The sequence below is a fragment of the Podarcis liolepis genome (genome assembly GCF_965112155.1).
Source record: "Podarcis liolepis genome assembly, chromosome: 3".
In the NCBI taxonomy this organism is placed as follows: domain Eukaryota; kingdom Metazoa; phylum Chordata; class Lepidosauria; order Squamata; family Lacertidae; genus Podarcis; species Podarcis liolepis.
The window spans coordinates 28,025,651-28,033,388 of record NC_139557.1 but is presented as its reverse complement, the minus strand read 5'-3'; the positions used below and the strand labels follow the sequence as shown (position 1 = coordinate 28,033,388).

Below are 7,738 nucleotides of genomic sequence, written 5' to 3'. Positions count from 1 at the left end.
AGCAGTAAACTGCGTTTTTTCCTGGGGAAAGCTGGAGGGCAAATGAAAAACACCTCGGATCCATGCCTACAGTAGAAAGCACAAGACAGTCGCAAGAATGGACAAGCCCAGAGACGATGCCCCAACGGATGCAAAGATAGAATGCAGCACATCTTAATCAGCGTTGGACCAAAGGAGTAGGTGGGCTTCTGCTGAATCATGTCTTAAAGACATGATTTAAAGACAACCTGTTTATTGAGCATTCATTCTGATTTGTTTGCAGGGAGAGCAGGTGATGTTGCTTCAAAGCAAGTGTTATCCCACACTTTACACTGTTTCCCCATTACTTTTCTTATCACAGTGGGCCTCTTTCGAATTGAAGCTGGTTTGTTGCACAATACGCCCCCAATCAACTGTATTTGTGTAACCTGGTTTTGCCAGTATGTGACAAAATCCCTCTCGCAAATAGAAACAGTCAGGAAGTGCCCTAAGAGTCCCTCAGCAATAAGCTGCCCCCCAGTTGGCATTTGCATACAAAGCTGAGCAGAAGTGCAAACAAATGCATTCCCATTGTCCCAACACATTCAAACATTAAGAAATCCCATAAGAACATAAAAGTAGCCCTACTGGAGGAAACCAATGGTCGATTTGGTTAAACATCCTTCTTCCTACAGAGCTCAGTCAGTCACCTCCCAGGAAGACCACAACAGGGCTTGAAAACAATAGCCTTCTCCTTAAGAACCCCTATTTGGTGGCATAAACATGGCGGTTTGTTTATTTATTATTTTATAAGATCTGTTCATTTTCTATGCTTTAAAAGGGAAGCTGTCAAAATCCAAACCAGTCTCAGTTGTCTTTTAATTCTATGGGGTTGGTCAGGGACTGAGGAGCACGACACCTGGTTCTGCAACTGCTTCCTTTGTCTTAATTCCACAAGGTTCCCTAGTCTCTCTTCTCTGTATCATCACAATATTGCTCCTCCTTTTCTCTTCCACATCCCACAAGTCTCTCACCCCTCCCCTCTATTTTTACTGGCTGCCCCTCCCCCCCCCTTTATATTCTGTTAGCTGAGAGCCAGTGTGGTGTAGTGGTTAAGAGCGGTGGACTCATAATCTGGTGAACTGGGTTTGTGTCTCCGCTCCTCCACATGCAGCTGCTGGGTGACCTTGGGCCAGTCACACTTCTGTGAAGTCTCTCAGCCCCACTCACCTCACAGAGTGTTTGTTGCGGAGGAGAAAGTGAAAGGAGAATGTTAGCCACTTTGAGACTCCTTAGGGTAGTGATAAAGCGGGATATCAAATCCAAACTCATTATGGCATCAAGAGCACATGAGGCTTTAACTTTCCCCGTAATTCACCCACAGAAGTAGTATGGCTAGCTGCCTGGCTCCAGTAGACTCGGGGGGGAAAGCTCTTTACCACTTACTGCCTGCTTTCTCACATCAAAACTCTGTCAAAACTCTTTACACCTTATGATTGCCTTAAGCAAAATAACTAGTGGACAACCAAATCTACAACTAGCATACAAATCAAATCTTGAAACCACTGGTTCAGAACTTGCCATCTTAACTTTTTCACAGTGGGGGACTAGGAGATGAATCTCTCCCAAGTCAGTCCAGAGAAGAATGGTTATGAGGTGACTGATAAATGCAATATATTTATTTAATTAGGAAGTTTGTCTTCCACTGTTGCTTTTTTGAGGACATTGCCTAGCAACTAACAATCCATATTGTTACAGACAGGTAAAGAACTGGGGTTCCTGTAGTGCTGATTCAGCTGACAGTGGACCTGATTTGGGGCTAGTGGTGATTCATCTGATCTTTACCCCCACAGTGTACATCTTCTGTCTTCTAGCTGTGGTGTTAATTATGGCTTTGTGGGATTCTGCCATACCAGAATATGGGCTTTCCCTGACTCCATAGTGGTGTTCCTTCCCTTTCCTTCTGCTGCACAAATCATTTTCATTTCCTCATCTCATTATTGATTCCCGTTTTAACCTTTGGCTTTCCTTCTGCTCTGCATGGCTGATTCAGCAGCCTATTTCTACATCCCTAAGCATGCAATCTTATTTGAATGATGTAAAATGTCTTCAACCCAAGCAAAGCTTTGAAAAGTACAGTTTGTAGAAATTGCAATAGAAATATTTTATTTACCTTTTCAGTTGTTTATGATTCAGCATCTTATTTTCCCCTTAAACTTTACATCTACAGAAAAATTATGTGCTGACACAACTTTATGGTAATGAACTACCTATCTTTTTTCTGCTTAGAGAATTTGACAGTCTTAATACGCCATCTATATATCAGATAAAATCAATGATTATTTTTTGTCTCTGTGAACCATCAGTTCAGTCTTTCATTCTCCCCTCTGAGCACAGGCTATTGAAAAGTTCTTCATTTCTTTCCCTCAGTAACATCTGCAAAATCTATTCATGCTTTCTCTACCTGTTGCTAAAATCCTTGCCCATATCCTGGTAATCTTCTTGCCTTGCTATTACAGTTGCTTTTCCGTGACATTATCCTTCTTCTGGGTCAGTCCCAAATCCCTGCAACAAAATCCTCCCCACTTTTTGATGATATGATCATCTCACATCTCCTTAAGGCTGTGACTTGGCTTCCTAATACCTTCTAGATCAGCTTCAAAAGCCCCATCCTTATATGTGAGGCACTCAAGTACCATGCGATAGGACGATATTTCTTATTTCCTTTTTCCTTACAGAATAATTTCCATCCCTGGTCTCCTACATGTATGATCAAAATCAAGTCAAAGTTGCTGTTTCAAATGTCTTGATCACTTCGTTCAGAAGACATGATGTGACCTTACTGAATGGTGTTTAATCCTTAACAGGATGAAAGTACTCTTGCCTGAATTGTGCAAGGTCTTCAATGGGATCAATAGCCATGATCTTCCTCTACTAAATCCCAGCTCATTTTGTGACTTTCCCCTCAAAATCTCCACTCCAATGCATTTTGTATTTGCCTTGATTTACCAATGGTTCTAAAGCACTACGCCAAGGTATGGTTACATGGTACACATTTGGTACACATCACCCTATGACATATCGGCTGGCACACTGAATTTCCACTTATTTAAGAAGGTCCTTTTGCCTTTTATAAGCTTGATGGCCATATCACCCACAGTGTTATTGGAATGAGAGGAAGATGTAGGGCCAAACCACATATAAGGCAAGGTCAGGCAATTGCCTCAAGCGGCAGGATCCACAGGGGCACCAGATCCTGATGTAGATCTTTATTGCCCCCTCGTTCCTGATGTAGATCTTCACTTACCCCTTCTTCCTTGGCAAGGAGGGGGATGCCATTTTGTGGTTCACCTCAGGTGCCAAAATGTCTTGTGCTGGCCCAGGGCAGATGTGTTGTTTGCTTGAGTAGCACTCGTTATGTTTTCCCTTCTAGTATGTCTGAGGCTAGAAACATAGATAAGGTATTGAGAACTCACCGCACTGCCACTTTAATTGTGCTGTGAGTTCTGTTTTCATATTACGTCTATCTCTAAAATACTAGTGAATCGAAATGTTGATAATATATCAACATTGCCTCTTCCTCCTTGCTCGCCTGCTGATATTGCTTCCTCTTCCAGCTGGGAAGCTTCCACAGCTTCCTTCTCGAGCACTCAGCCTTTGCATTTGAACCACAGGAGCTCTCATCAGAGATCCCTCCATCTTCAGCCATTGCATGTTAGTTATGGAGAGTCTGAGACATGAATTGCAGTTTGTTTGTCTTTGCATAAGTCATGTCTAGGTTCCACCACCACAGGCCTACATCACAATTTGGGTATGACATAATTCAGCCCAGCTCTGCAGCGAATGCTGCATGGCCAATGGTGATTTCAGCTTCTGGTGGAGCTATTACAAGACAAACTCACAACAAAACTAAACTAAAACCCCACAGCTGCAATCCAGGCAAAGTAAAAAGGTTGAGACAATTCAATTATCCATGCCAGAGGCTTATTCTAACAATGATGTGAATCTGCACTTGCAACGTTTTTCCATCCCACTATCTGAGCCATTAGGCTTCCAAACTGCAAAAATTGAGTCTTAGGTCAATCATACGCCACCTTTGAGTATTTGAGGAAGAGTGGCAGATTGTGTGTCAAAGGAGAAGTTGCTATGTGTTTTGGCTATAACTGTCTTTTTACAGAGCGAGTCCCTTCAAGCTCCATCTTCTCTTTCCTGAAAATGCCCTCTTGGGGAACAGTTGCTTCCCAGCCTGGTTATGTTTGCAGGGTTTGCCTGTTTTCTGGGTTTGGTGGTTATTTGGGGCCAGTGTTTTCTCCCCTTTGACTCTGCCCTTGGAGGTGCACTCCATTGTCTCTCGAAACAGACAGAGGCCAACAACAGCATCTGGGTCTAAATGTCAAGGCACTGATGGGTAACCCATTGTAGCTCTAATTTTTCTACCACAAATGGATTAACCACCCAGTGCCTGAGCATTTTACCTGTGTTTACTGATGGTGCACATCAAAAAAATTGGTCCTGGTATTCTTTTCAGTGTGCCAATCCTGGGATATTTGCATAAAATATAGGTATATACTATTAAAAGTTTCATCCCATTGCCTTTTTTTCACTAACTTGTTTTTGTATTAATATTTCTTCACCAATTCATCAGTGCAGCAAACAATAGCAAGAAATTGTTTTCATGTGAATGCAGGCACATCTTAATTAGTTCATTATTATAAGTACCGTATTTTTCGCCCTATAGGACGCAATTTTCCCCTCCAAAAATGAAGGGGAAATGTGTGTGCGTCCTATGGGGCGAATGCAGGCTTTCGCTGAAGCCTGGAGAGCGAGAGGGGTCGGTGCGCACCGACCCCTCTCGCTCTCCAGGCTTCAGGAAGCTCTGCGCAACCCTCGGGAGACCGGCTCCGAGGGTTGCGCAGAGCTGCCTGCAGTCCCGGGCTCAGCGCAGCTCTGCGCGGCCACCGGGAGCCGGGCGTGAAGTCCCGCCCCTTTCCCGATGGCCGCGCAGAGCTGCCTGCAGTCCCGGGATCAGCGCAGCTCTGCGCGGCCATCGGGAGCCGGGCGCGAAGTCCCGCCCCACTCCCGATGGCCGCGCAGAGCTGCCTGCAGTCCCCGGCTCAGCGCACTTCTCCCCATAGCCAGCCCCACAAGCTCGGGGGACAGCGGGGAGGCAGAGCGCACCTTCCCGCTGTTCCCCGACCTGGTTCTTCCAGCCCCACACCTGGGGGGGGATTTTTTTTTCTTTATTCCCCCCCCCCCAAAAAACTAGGTGCGTCCTATGGGCCGGAGCGTCCTATGGGGCGCAAAATACGGTAGTTTCCCATAGTTCTGAGTAATTAAAAAAGAAAAACCTAGAAAGGCTTTCAATTTAAAATGCCTTTGTAGCAAGCAGTGCTTTCAAGATCATTCTTACAGACTTGGATCCTCAATATGTTACCATAAAGTGCTTCTGAAAGGACTTGTCTGTTGACCACTTCCTCAGTTCATAGGTTTATTCTCTCTTTTCCCACTGTCACAATCTCTTAACTCAGCCCAAAGTGAGGTGAGGAGAACATAATTCATTCTGTCAGTAGCCCGGGAGAATGCTGTTGGAAGCAGTGCCTATATGAATGGGGGTACATATCACTCATTTTATCATTCTTTCTCCTGAAAATAAAATTTGTGGGGGAAATGTAATCTAGTTAATCTAATACCAAGTTAATAAATGAGTCGTGAACTGAGATAATGAATGTGATCTCTCCCTCCCCCACCTCCTTTTTAATACTATAGAAGGGAGCGATTTGCTACTTAATGAAAAGTTGCCCTCGAGGTCAGTCTCAGATTTGTCAGCTTGTTAGCAAAGGAAGTTCCACTTGGCAGAAATGCTGCTGGTTAGTCTGGTGAAGGGAAAGCTTGGATCTTTAAAACGTCACACACACACATAGACAGAAACCCTGGGATAATTCTGAATTACACAGAAGTTTACATCCAGTGCTGCAGAACATAGAAACACTGCAAAATGGAATTGCACGGCAGCCACTGGAATTTGAAAAATAAAATAAAATACGAGACTTCTCTGAGATTTAACTGAAACATTTTCCAGTTCCGAAAAGTGTGTTTAATGTAAAAAGAAAGAAAGACAGAGTCTCTTGACTGGAGCCTTAAAGAGCTGGAAAGCCATAATTAAATCATGCATTGATTCTGAAAATGTGTGCTAGATGAGAGTTTAAAAAAAATAATAAAAATGTGTTGCGGGAGGGGGGGGGAGAAGCAAAGAGCAGTCACACCAGTGCCATCGCCATGACAACCGTGCTGTAGTCAGGCCTACAGGACTTTTCCTGCCAAAAGTGAGGGAGATCACTGTCCCACTGGGTGGCTTTGTCCTGTGATGGTGTGTTACATGGCGCAGTGGCATTATACACTACGACAGGACATGGCAGGGAAAGTGAGAAGCAGTCGCAGAGCCTAACTTCTTTTGACACAAGCCCCAACTGACACTGCTTGAGCTAATAATGTCATGCCACTTTGTGGGTGCGGTGAACTCCTTCTCCCGCCTCCATTGCTCAGCAAATGCTGCAGGCGGCTTTGCAAAGGGGTACTTTGCCCACTTTATTTTTGTATCCTGACACGGGTGGGATATGTAAAAAGAGAGAGAAAGAGAGGGAGGGAGGGAGAGAGAAGAGGAACGAAGAACGGACGGGCCACAGTAGGCTGGAAAAAATCAAAAATCAAACCTCAGCTATATGAACTTGCTGCCTTCAAGCTTTAATATTTGTGATTACTAAGAAGAGCAGAAAAACAGAGTAGACTTAGAAGTCCAGAGAAAAGTTATTAAACTAGATAGTTGCCAAGATTTGAATGATCTCAGACTTGTTTCTGTTTAGGATTTGTTTGGGGGTTTGTTTGTTTGTTTGTTTGCTTGTTTGGTGGTAAAACTCTCTAGGCTGTAAAATGGTGAATTCCTAAAGATACTAGCAGTTGAGCTTTCTATAAATTATGTAAGTCTGACAATGTTTTTAAGTAATTAGGCAAATAAAATAATAATAATAATGAATCTTGGCTTTTGCCCACAAGAGGGCAGTATACTTTTTGTTGTTGCTTTGTCCTGCCTAGCTTTCTTCTGCCTTGCTAGAAGGACATTTCCTCTGGTGAAGAAATCTTCCTAGCTAAATCAACATCATTCATTGCCTGGCTGTGACGATGTACATTAATTACCTGCGAAATATTACGACTAGCATGTAATGTTGTCGTTGTTACGCTAACAATAGTGCAGATCTTGTCCTTTTCCTGTTGTGGGTTTGCAAATTCAAAGACTTGGGTCATTTGTTGTTGATACTGAAGATATCCAGAAGCTGATGGCTGGGGAGGGGATTGCAGGGTCTGGTATGGTCAGGCATCTTCCAAGAAACTCAAACCAGTAGGGAGTTCAACTCTAAACCCTGGAGTCTCTGCTGCTAATCCGCCTTACTGTTGCCTGCCCTCATCCCCTTACAGAGGAATGAGGTGGGGTAATAAATCTACACACACACCCTTGTCCTCTCCCTTCGGGTAGGTGGTCAGATTTGCCCATGGAAAAGCAAGTGAATGGACGAAAGCAACAATGGCAAAGACAAGGAGGCAAGCTCACAGAAAGAATATTATCCAAAAGACACCACCTCCCATCCCAAACCTGGAACTGGCACTGGGTGACCTAAAAACAAGCACATTTATGCTTGTGATTAATAGCATTTTCAACACAAAAGCAGGAGGATGCTATTGCACTCATTTTGTGCTTGTGGGCTTCCCATCTGGTTGGCCACTGGAG

At 43.9% G+C, this 7,738-nt stretch overlaps 1 protein-coding gene across 15 annotated transcripts in view; it reads left to right on the top strand.

The window, feature by feature from the left end:
- MYT1L (myelin transcription factor 1 like) overlaps positions 1 to 7,738 on the top strand; it is a 279,154-nt gene that overhangs the window by 252,328 nt on the left and 19,088 nt on the right. The window lies entirely within an intron of this gene.